At 36.1% G+C, this 12861-nt stretch overlaps 1 protein-coding gene across 7 annotated transcripts in view; it reads right to left on the reverse strand.

Annotated features, from left to right (window-relative positions):
- Tpk1 (thiamin pyrophosphokinase 1) overlaps positions 1–12861 on the reverse strand; it is a 351972-nt gene that overhangs the window by 115652 nt on the left and 223459 nt on the right. The gene's annotated exons all lie outside the window — the stretch shown is intronic.

The following is a 12861-nucleotide window of genomic DNA, read 5'->3' on the forward strand; positions in this document are numbered from 1 at the left end:
AGGAGACAAAAGCTACCCCACTGATCTGGTCAGCAGTCCAGAACTGTTTGTTACGTGAACACAAAAGAATCTCCTGTGGAATGTGAATCAGCAAAAGATGGACTTATAAAATATGCAGACAGAAAACAGGGATTTTAACAGGTGCCATGGTAGACAGCTGAAGCTAGGATGGGAGTCAAATACCAAGAGATGGAAAACTCTGTTTTCATTCCACTCATCTCTCTTGTGACCACACAAGGCTCATGGTACATGTTAGTATGAATCTTGAATACATTTAAAACTTTGTTTTCTCTAATATTATTAAGTTTCTCTAAAAATAGTATGTATTTTTTTTCAGAATTCATGTAATATTTGTAAACAGGAGTTACTGGGCATAGAACTCTAAAAGTTAAATAAATGTAAGGTAAGGCTGAAGAAGCAGGCTCAGGGATACTAAAAACAGAAAATGATGAGAATCAGTCTTTAATGCAGAATCAACATATAACTGAGAAGCAGAGAAATAAATACACATGGGAAGACAGAGACTGCCAGCCAGAATTAGCAGTTAATGCAGAACTTTGAAAGAAGGGGCATATGTTGGTACAAGGGCATCGAGATGACAAGCCCCAAGCCAGCCACTACTACTTGATAAATAAACGTACAGGCCTGTAACCACATGTTATAAATTGATCTATGCTACTTCTGCCCTATGTCATAAAAATAACTTTGTTAACTATTGGCTGAAAAGGGCAAAAGGTTTTCTGTAACATGGAAAGGTTTGTTTCCATGATAAGTTCCAAGGACAATTTATTTGTGAATTTGAAAGCAGAATACAATTTTCTTTGGTATGACAATCTCTCCGTTCACCTGCCACTGTCCCCGTTACTCACAGGAAGCCAATTTTACCCGCCATAAGTTAATTTACAGGGACATCGCTGACCTAACTCTAAATAATTCAACATTTACAAAGGACTGCAGCTCTTCCCTAAGTTAAGAAACACAGGCAAAGCTGTATTGCCTCCTATTAAAACATATTTTCAAGTAAAATAAAGTAGCTAACAAAGATAACTTCACAATCCAATGCAGAACCTTAAAATAGTCAAATTCAAACTTTGGCTTTTAAAAGTTACCTTTATTGAAAAATCCGAGCTGCTCATTATGAATGTAAAAGGTATAAAATTATGGAACAAGAAAACTCACTGAAACAAATTTTTATAGAACTTGTTGAACTGTATTTAGTGTGCCCTAACCAAAAATGTCTCATTTGAGAGCTCTGCCCCAAAGTGAAACAGATTGGAACTGAAAAACAAATTCACTGAGGTAAAGAGAGATAATAAAATACATCATCCATTGCTTTTTAATTATTTTTTTTTTTCAAATTTTGTGAGGTTGTTCTCTGAATTCGGGAACTTTGGCAGCCCAGTTTTTATTAAAAAAGAAAAAAGACCCATGTCCTTTCCACATGCAGAAGATGGCTAAAACAAGGTCAGTACCCTGATTGCAGACTGAAGACACTAATGATGAAGGCATCCTGGAGGGGAGCGTGACCTGAGATGTGTAGAATAATCCTAGTGTTTGCCTGGCCCTAAACATGGTGATGAGCGGTGTTTGCCGTTCCTCCACACATCCCTCTCCTCTATCTCATAATGCACCTGGGTGGAATAATTGGAGCTCCAATTTCAAGCATTTCAGCAACATCAGTGAAATAAAGCCTCATGTGGTGGAGGAAGAGAGGGGGCAGAGACAGAAGACACCCAGGTCTAAGTGCTCTTGCCCAACGCAGGGATGGCCCAGCAGACATGGGAGGGCATCTGTCCACTCTGAAATTCGGCCAGACCTCAGACTCTCCTCTCTCACACCATGCTAAGCCCTCTCGGCCACCAGCCTCTGCTTCTGACTTGACTTTTAATATGGTCTTTCTCTCGGGGGATGGGAGTTAAAAAAAATCTGGCAATATGGACCTCACATTTTCATGGTGCTGCAACAGTTATTTTCTTATAAATCACCAGAGTAGCAGTGAGAGATAGGACTGCACATACACGATTTCAATTATTACCACAGATTTATTTCTCATTATAAGGAGTGAAATTAGTTTTATGTAACTTATGAAAACGTGCATTCCAAAGGGAAGATAACAAATGATATACATGATACATATGGTTTTAAAGATAAGCAACCCATTTCTACCAGCCACTTCTGTGTCCTTTTCTCCCTCAGCCTAAACATCTGTAGTCAAATAGAATATATGAAAAAGAAAGAAAGAAAGTCGGAAAAGCTTCTGATGTAGAAGAAGTCTGCATGTGGGGCAGAGGGCAGTGTGGAGAGCGTCACCAAGGAAGACATGATGCTTCCCGAACTCACAGGCATCAGTTCTCTGGACCCATCAGAATGAGAACAAGTAGCCTTTACCGTCCACTGCAATTAGATGTGTTAATGCACATGCATCTGGTGCTTCTCACTGAATAGGAAACCTTTCAACTCTTCCAGTTTTAACATGGGAAGGTGTAAAAACTAACAGCATCACCAAGCAAGGGGTGATGAGTGGAAAGCAAGAAAAAATTAGGGTAGGCAGTGCAGGAGCTCCTGTGCCTAACGGTGCCAAGACCAGCAGCCCAAACAGACATGTCAAGACTTCCTGCTGCAGAGCCTGAGCCCGGGTTAGGATGAGTCTTCTAAGCACTTAGATGAATATGGAAAGGATAATGAGATTTTCCCCCCCTCTCTAAAATGCATGCCTCCAAAGCACCACCAGCCATTTTTATGAGTCCTCAGCAAAGCAATGTAGGCTTTTTTGGGTTTTGTTGTTGTTGTTTGTTTTTGTTTTGTCCTGCACCAAAAGAAATATTTTCTTTATTTTAACTTCTCTAGGATTGTCACTTATTTTGGAGAAAATGTCACCGCCATAAATGTAATAGCTAATATAATTTCTTCCTAAATGATATAAATCAAACTATAAATATAGTTTAAGACACAGAACCATGGATATGTTCTAATTATTTTTATATCCTAATGAGAATCTTACTAATTATTTACAACACCCCAAAGTACATAAACATGCACTTGAAGTACATAAGATAATGATTTTTGTTATGGTTTTTATAAAAGCAAATTATAGGTAGATACACAAATGTGTATAATAAGAATGACTCATTTGTATAAAAACAGAAAATAAATAAACCCTGTAAAAAGAGGAACCTAGAATTAATGATCTTTGCGAGTCTTCCAAAGGAAAAGAGATAAAGTATATTAATATTAATGTCTGCTTTAAATAGTTTTATATTCTTGGCAAGTCCAGTTGTCAAGGATAAACTTCCAATATCACAAACCTGACAAGAATTGTATGGAAGTGACTTATTTCTACTTAAAAATTCAGCAATTAAGGCTTTGCTTTTATTAATAATAATGCCAAAGTAAAATTTTTTCCAAGTTAAAAAGGATATACATTTACATGCCCATGGGCATTTTCCTCTCAAGGAGGATGGTTCTGAAACTATAATATTGAATATTTGATAAAGAAATTCCATTAACATATTATAGATTTGCATCAAAACAGTTTATTTTCATATTGAATTTAAAGATGCAAGTCACCTTGAGTTCTTTCTTAGATTCTAAATGGAAAAGGAGAAATACCCTCATTTCTAAAGGAAATAATAAAATGTTCTATGGAATACACTCAACCCTTAAAGCCACCAAAGTTGGTAGAATGGAGGGAATAAGAGGAAGGTTTGAACTACACATTTCCTTGGGTAACCATGTAAAACTAGATGAAATATTTGTGATAAAAAATTAAATTGTGAAGAAATACATAAGCAAAAAAAAAAAAATCCTCCACCATAATGAAATTCAAAATACCTTAAATTCCAATATCTTAAATAGATGTGTAGGTAATTTTAACAACAAAATTTCAGGTTAAAAAACAACAAAAAGGAAAACATTAAAGAAACAGCAAAAATATCTTGAAAGGTTAAACTAACAAAATCCAGAGTTTGTTCCAATATGTACCTGATTCCCTATTCAAGAATCCTACTTGAAGTTTCCGTAGTCTTCTCTGACAACAAAGAACCTTCCAGTTCCTACCCTGCCCACCTCCTTCCTCTCCCAGGAAATGATGCTAGCATCCAACAACCCAGAAACTAAACCATGGATCTGCTCAGGACATTCAGTCAGGCAGGTGATGGAATCAGAGAAGCTATTTTGTAATGTTCAAAGCTGATATTTGAATTATATAGGGAACACCCATAAATTAGCTTTAAAAAAAGCCCCAACATCTATATAACATAAGTAAAAATTAGGAAACACAGGAGGAGGTGTTTACAGTCATTATTGATTACAGAAATACAAATTAATATACTGAGATACCATGTGATTCCTATGTACCAACATCCAGAGATTTGAATAACATATGAGTATAAATAGGGAAATAGAGATAATTTTAAAAACACAATTCAAAAACAGGAAAATCTCTCATTTACTTCTAGTTTGGTAAAACTATTCCAGATTTTATCAAAATTTTAAAATTCTGTTCATCAAAAGATATTATTTCCCTGTGGTCTTGAGCTTGGAAAGTTTGAACTCAAATAATCTTCCCAAAAGACAAAAGCCATAGTTTTTCTACCAAACCAACTTAGTAGCTATAAATACCTTCCTTGATACCTAGATTGTGGTCTCTGAATATTTTTCTTACAAAAGGGCCCCTGGAGAAATTCCAAGTCTGCAGCAGAAAATGTGCAAGAAACTTGCAAGAGAGAATGTGTTCCAGAAATAGAAATAGGGTTATCCAAGACTATGGGGATCATGTCAAGAGGATTCAAGAGGCAAGTTGAATGTTCCTGTTGGCCAAAGAAGGGACATTTTGAGCAGCAATAAAGATAATAACTGGAGTAAATTGATGATGTATAGTTCAAAACCATGAGATTAAAAAAAATAAAATAAAAACCAAAGCTTCAACCAATGGTAAAGCAAGCTAGGAAAACAACTCAGTAGTTTGTAAAATAGTAAATAAAAGAATTAGTAGATCATGCTCTGCTTTTCTATATCAAGTATTTCTCTGGACAACCTAGTGGCCATAGGAGGGAGCCTCTTCCATAAGAAAATACTTTACAGAAGGATTACAGGCAATAGATCTCACAGAAGTGATAGGATTTTGTAATTAGTGTCATACAAGCACTAATATATAGATACATGTGAGCAATAATCATCAATGATTGAACACCCCAAGAGACAAATATCATGATGTAATGACACCTATCTCGGGAGTTTCCCCCATAAAAAAATGTTTTTAACTATTCTCCTCACAGCTCTAGAATTAACTACAAATTGCAAAACTAAAAACTCAAATTGTATTATATATGTCATGTGAAGAGCTTAGATTGTAGAACCAAGGGAAAATTTTCTCCAGGAGAAATGTTAAGGGAAGAAAGGAGAAGAGAGAGAGGGGATGGGGGGAGGGAGGAAAAATTGATACAGACAGAAAGAAAGTGATGTGTAGACAGAAAGAGACCATATATGAATACATACATATATATACATCTCCAATTTTAATGTACTATCCTTTTTTGAAGCCTTATTCAAAAAACAAACTATAAAACTATCATCATTGTATTTTATTATATTAACTGTTATTATATCTTTAACTATTATAATCATTATATTTTATTGTATTAAACAATTATTTTTAACTTTAGATACAATAATAGTACTGTAACTACAGTTTTTAAGACTACCTTACTTTTATAGGCATGTGCAAAAATATCTTTCAAAGATAGTCAGGAAAAGAATATACACTTTGCAAAGCACATATTGACAAAAGATTCTATATGTTAGGATGGTTTCTTATGTGATGGAAAGGGAATCCTTGAGGGGAACAGGAGAAAAATCAAGAAATTCTAAACAATGAAATAAACTGACAGTTATCATTATGTGCAAAGAAATTGAAAGCATGATTAGCTCAATTCTTTCCAATTGAACCCTAAAGAAGTAAACAACAACAACAACAACAAAAGACCCAACAAACCCCAAACATCACAATTCTCAAACATTTTAGCTTTCATGAACATTTTGATTCCAGTGCCATAGATGGTGAAGGAGAGTCAGCTCCCCAGGATTTGCCATCAGTGTACAATGCAGCTGAGACTCACTCTTCCCACTCAGGACCACAGGCTCCAAGACAGCACCTTGCTGGACACCGCATTGTGTCTTCATACACTCACTCCTTAACTATCTATGCTGCCACATGTAATTAACCTTGATATACAGTCTCCTTCTCATTTCCCTTCTAATGGTTCTGAATGCTTTCCTTCCTTTAAATATGATTCTTCTGCAAAAAAAAAAAAAAAAAAAAAAAAAGCATTACTGGAATAAATGTCTTTTTTGGTTTGACAGACTTGTGTGTATGTGTTTTTAACATGAACGAATGCTGACTTTTGTCAAATGTCTTTTTCTGCATCAGTTGGAATAATTGTATGGCTCCTTTTGGGGATAGAAATGCAATTTGTAGGTAAAAAGCACTGTTGATAAAAGGAATAGAGGAGAAGATTTGTAGCATTCCTTTATTTTTTTTTAACATTACAAATCAACATTTTAATGCCAAGTACTAAGTTAGAATTTGGTACACAAAATTGTATGAAATGAAGTATACATTAAGGATAAGAATTTGAAAGAATTATGCACTACTTGGCTGTAAAAATAAAATTCCTTGATGGCAGTCCATTGAATAATACACAATATCTCTGTAACTATACTTACTACTATTTGAAATGGTGTTACGGATAGGTACTTTAAAGGGGAGAAATCTTTAAATCTAAGATGCTAGGTTAATGGAAAGAACATAAGGTTTTTCTTACTGAGTTACATCTATGGCCAATCAGTCTGGGCTTCTAGCCTAACATTGAAATCAATTTCAACAATTTTTGTCTCAGAGAGGGGATAAAATTGGCACAGGGTTTGGATATGAGTGTCCACCAAACCTCATGCCTCATGTGTTGAAGGCTTGATCCCTAATGCAGCAAGGCTCAGAGGTGGAAGTGACTGGAGCATGAGGCTCTGACCTCAACAGTGGAATAATCAGCCCACTGACAGGCAAAAGGACTCCTACTTCCTCTAGCCAGGCCCCACCTGCCTACATCAGTGGGGACAAGTCCGTGGGGATGAGAGCTTGTCCCTCACTGCTCCCTCCCCTCTGTTTTTCAGTTGCCATAAGCTGAGAAGTTTTCTTTCACCACAACCTTCTGCCATGATGTTCTGCTTTAGAGGCTGCCACCAGGGAAGGAACCCTCTGAAACCACGAGGGGAAGAAAATTAATACTTCTTCCTCTAAGTTGTTCATGTCAGATATTTTGGTCACAGTGATGGAAAGCTAATGCAATGTTCAGTCATAATATCTGGTGCGTCAGCTTTACATATTACTAGTTGTGAATGAGACCTTAGATTTCAGTGTTTTTTTTTTCATTTGAGAAATAGGGATAATAATGTGTATTTCACATATGAGTTTCTTATTAAAATTTACAAAAGAAAATCAAGTTAATACATGTAATTACTTGGCATAGTGCCTAGCACATGGTGAGAATATTAGCCACCAACACTATTTTTACTATTATTATTGAAGAATTTTGGCCATTGTCCCCATTTAACAGTTTTTTTATTAACTCAATGGAAGCTCCTAGGTATGAATATACCTGAACCCTCTCCTTGCTAACTGCGAAGATAACAAGGTAAAATCACGAGAATTTGTTTGAAATGGCAGGTTTCCATATAGAAGTCTATGTAGGCTCAGAGCTTCTATAAATGTTTAAGATGATATTTAAAAATCTGAATGTATATAAAATGAACATTCATGCTTTTCATAAGTTTCGCAAATGGGCTCACAAATCCACAGAAGTTAAGGATCTCTTATTTAAATTCTAAAGTGATGCTTCACGGACGGCTTCCTGTCTTCTTTCTGTAGCCTTGGTTTCTTCCCCAGAAACAGCAGCCTTTCTAGATTTCTCCCACACATGCTGTGTGCTGTCCTCACCACCCAGCCTTGCTCACGTGGTCCCTATGGGGGCCTTCTACCCTTCACTCCTCAGGACCGCCACTCATCTGCCTGCTTTGGGGGCCCACATTAGCAACGACCTTTCCAGGAATCTTTCTTCTAGCTTTCTGTAGGAATGTTATGTTGCTTCTCTGGACTCCCGTGATATTCTGAATGGTGTATTTGTAACTATTGAATTTATTTTATTTTATTCTGCAACACTTGTTTAGTGAATAGACTGTTAACTCTTTCAGTCCCTCTTATTCATCCTCAGTGTAGCAAAATGCCCCATACTGAGAAGCCCTCGATAATATGTTGGCTGAATGAATACATGAAAAAAAAAACATTGTTCAACATCTTTTATTTTTCATAAGTTTTTCTCTTCTACTGAAATACTGTACAGTGTAAAATATGCTCAGAAAAAATTATGAAGGCCTATTCCTAGCTTTTCAATTACTGTTATCAAAATTTCAGAGTGCCCACTTGTTAATAGGTAGCATCACTCAGGAGAAAATCAATCCTTCTCTACTGTCCCTTGAGCAATATTTTTGTACATTAAACTTGCCTGGTAAAATATGGCCAATGTTCTATACTGTGTGCTTTTACCTGGAGGGCTGCTAATAGGGCTGACATTGGCTTCCTGTCATAAGACAACTGGAAAGGCCAATGCGTATGCAATGAATCAATCTGGCCCCTCTCTCACCGTGCCATTTTCCAGAACGGAAAAGGATTCAGATTTGCTATTCCAGTATCTGAGCTAAAATGGAATATTCTTCCTCCTTGATAAGAACTGATCACATCCATTCATTTCTTTCTACTGAAAAGCTTTTTTACATGCAACAAAAGGTAAGCATAATTTTGTTACAGAAGAATTACATGGTCATTGTATTTGCTTAATGTGTTTACTGTTTAAAATTGTTTCTTCCATACAGAATGGCAGCGTGGTAACTTATAAATCATGTAGTTGACAATGGAACTGTGGAGCAGAGAGGGTTAAAAGGTCTGTCTGACATTCTGAAATGTGTCTTTAATAGGCACAATAACCCTTACCAAATCACTCTGCCTTTTGGGGGACCTGGTTTACTCACCTTTAAAATTGTGTCTTACCATCTTTATCTCGTGTGGTTGCTTTGAGAGCAAAATAATTCTTAACAGGAAAGTACACAGAAGTCCCTAACAAATATTTTTTGAAAAACACACACCCACAACCCACAGCACTCCCTAGTCTGAATTTCCAGTTTGTTTTTTCAAAAAGCTGCAAGTAGGTAAAGTCTGCCACACTAAGGCTTCTCCACATCATAAAACACAAAGGACCCATAATAAGACAATGAGGATGGACTGCTTCTGATAGGAGTAGTCTCCAAATGTACCGCCCAGTACAAAAAGGGATACACAGGCAAATGTTTATAGAATACAAATTTTATATAAAAATAAGGGGAAATGATAATACATATACTCATTTGTTTTGTTTTTGTTTACTGTTATTACAAGAACCTGGAATATTCTGAAATAATATGGTGATGCTGTAGAGACAGGAATAAAAGTGATACATTTCCTGAATTATATAATCATGAATTATGCCTTCTGAATTATGTAATCATGTTAATAGTTGAAAAATAAAGTTTTATAACTTCAAACTGCAACAAATGAGCCTAAGAGCAGATGAAATTAATACCAAGAGCTCTAGAAACAACAAAACTTACTATTTCAAGTGAAAATTTTTAAGACACAATTCTCTGAAATCAGAAACACCTGCCACAAAATCTTAAATTTCACTCAGTAGTTTTATAGTTTATGGTAATAGAGATGTTATTACTTTGAAACTTGTTACTATATATTATAGCATAAAATAAGCGTGTTGTTTCAAACTTGGATGTTTTTAGGTTAAAGAAATAAAAACATAAACCAAATAATTTTAAAAATATATATTAAAATTAATTCCAAAGCATCAACATTATTAACTTATGATTTGCATATATATTCACATATGTCACATATGTATATACATATACCATGTACATATATTCACACAAATATAGACACTTTTTTTTTTAAGTTCTGGTCACTGGAAGTCTAGAAGCAATACCACGCAGTAGAAACAAGCATACCTATTGCTTGGATCTTGGTTTTTAAACATCACTTCCCATTCTGGAGTATTTAGGATAATGCAATGTGATGTCTGCAACTTACTTTCAAATGATTAAAAAAGAAAATACACCTACGGGTAGAGATAGAGCATGCAAATGGTTCCCAGTTTGACCTTTCATCTTTTATCATTATGATTGTGAAAGCAGTTTGCATTCACTAAAGAATGTACTTCAAATTTTGAATTTCAGTCAGTTCTTGGTCTAGCAATATGAGTGTTATATATATTTAGTGTTATATATATTTAGTGATAATATATATATTGCCCATGTGACAATGTAGGATTGTTCAAAAGTGAATGATTAGGATATGAGAGCCTTACTTAATCAGTGGATTAATATGTTTGATGGATTAATAATTTGAATGGACTTTTGGGTGGCAATGGAAGGCAGGTGGTGGCACGGCTGGAAGTAGGTAATGGGTAGAGCAGGGGAGAAGTTGGGAATGGTATATCTTGTCCGTGGATCCTCCCTTCCACTTTGCTTCCTAGTTGCCATGAGCTTAGAAACTTTCTTCACCATCATCTTGGCCCAAAGCAATGGAGTTGGCTGACCACAGACTGAACCTCTGAAACTGTGGGTCCAAAATAAACTTTTCCTCCTCTCATTTGTTCTTTTCAGATATTTTTGTCACTGTGATGAGAACCTAACTAACAGACCTTGGCACTATCTCATGATGCCAGACAGAAGTGCAAGTCAGAGCTCTCAGTGAGCCAGGAGATTGTGACAGTGAACAGTGTCCACTCAACAGTTGCTTAGCTATGAAGTCCAGCAGGTGAGGTGTTTGAATGCTCTTTCCAATATTTTCAAGTGACAGCAGGGTTACTGTAAGTCCAATAGCCTCAATCACTATAGGCCAGGAGCATCTTTGTGTGATAAAGTTATTAAAAAATTAAAAGTAGTTGGTTGGGATACATTGTTTATTGTGTTATTGATTTATTTGTATATATAATGATTCTCATAACAAAATATTTATTGGGGAGGAAAAACCTACCCGGATTTTTTCAAGACAATGAGGATGGACTAGCAATATGAGTGTTATATTATATCTAGTTGAACCACTCAGTGCACAAAAGATATTTAAAACTGGTTACCTTTTCTTACATAGTCCAATAAAATTTATATATTCCTATATTCCTATATAGCAAAGGATATAGGACTTGAATTCAGAAATTTCCTAGACTGTTATAAGATTTACCATGCACTCAAAATGTTGCTCTGTGCATAGTTTTCTCATCTAAGAAATAGAAAATAAAATATAGAGTCTGATTGCTTAAGACACTGCTAGGCAAATCAAGTGAGACAATGATGAAGGCACTTCATATGCTGAACATGCTGTATGTCTCTGAAAGACATTATTTTTGGTAAATTTCCAGCTGTTCAGATCCAGAGGTTATTTTATAACCTGTGTGTCTCTGTCTGTGTGTATGTGTGTGTACATGTATAAATGCCTATCATCTTGGGTTATGCCCTGAAACTTGCTTCCTGAAAAATGAAGCATTTTTTAAAAATTTCATTGTTACACTTATTCTATATACCTCTAAGTCAAATATCAAAATTCAAATATTGAAAAAATTTTTCCTATGTACATATGAATGCATCATAGTGAATCTCACCATCGTGTACATCCACAATACTGGGGTCCTAATTAGAATAAGATATATTCCATGTTTGTATAATTATATCAAAATGGATTCTAGCATAATGTACAATTAAAAAGACAGTTTTTTATTGTTTTTGTTTTTTTTAGACATATAGGAGAGTGGTTTTAAAAAAATCCTTCCTGGTGAACCAGAGATACAGAATGCTTTTTTTTTTTTTTTCTCAGTAAAATTTTGTTGGAAGAGCAGAGGTTCTTGGGGCAGGTGGGTGTGTACTTCCACGTCACCTGTGTTATGTGCGTGTGCATGGGCCCAGGAGGATGCATTTTTGCCACTCCTTGGAAGAGCTTCAAAATATCCAGGGTAAGTATGTTGTTTGAATAAACACCCTCAACTCCCTCCTTGCCCCAGCCTGACTTCTTCATTTGTATATATTTTCCTCACTTTTACTTTTGGTCATGTTTGGAACAAATAAGATTGAAATGCTTCCAAATTCGGGAGGGTGCGAGGGTCCCTCAATGGCTGAGAAGCAGCACAAGGCAGCTGGAGTAGACTGAGCTCTTGACCTAGAGACTTCTCCTTGTGCCGGCCTTCCTCCCAGAGGCTCATCGTTTCCCTGCTGGTGACAGCAAATGGCTTCACCATTCATTGTTACCGCAGTGGTAACCTTTTGTTTTCAAAGGAAGCTGCTGAAGGAATGCTCAACTGAACTAAGCACACGTGACACAGCACACTGTGTCCTTCGCTAAGGGGACTGTGGAGGGGTGAAGGAAACAGCATCACTTCCCCAATTCCATGACTTTACCTAGAATTGGATTATGATAAATTATGGTGACAGAGTTCAGACAAGTGCTGATGGCATCCTTTCTGCTGTTTTACCTGCACAGCACTCTGAGGATCACATCCAGTCTCCCAAACCAATTCTCTGTCACTCATGGTTGAAAGTGAAAGGCCAAGGTAGAACCAAGTTTTTAAACAGTTTCTATGGAGATGGAATGTTGTATTTCCTCGCCTACAGCTTTGAACTTACTGAGGGATCACCACAGGTGTTTTTCTGATGAGCATCTTCCCACATATCTCCCTCAGTGGAAGACTTCTTTACAATCAAAGGACTTGTATACTGTGT

This window comes from Marmota monax, unplaced genomic scaffold, assembly GCF_021218885.2.
Source record: "Marmota monax isolate L192 unplaced genomic scaffold, Marmota_monax_Labrador192_F-V1.1 WCK01_AAM20220418_F8-fsc00122, whole genome shotgun sequence".
Taxonomy (NCBI): Eukaryota; Metazoa; Chordata; class Mammalia; order Rodentia; family Sciuridae; genus Marmota; species Marmota monax.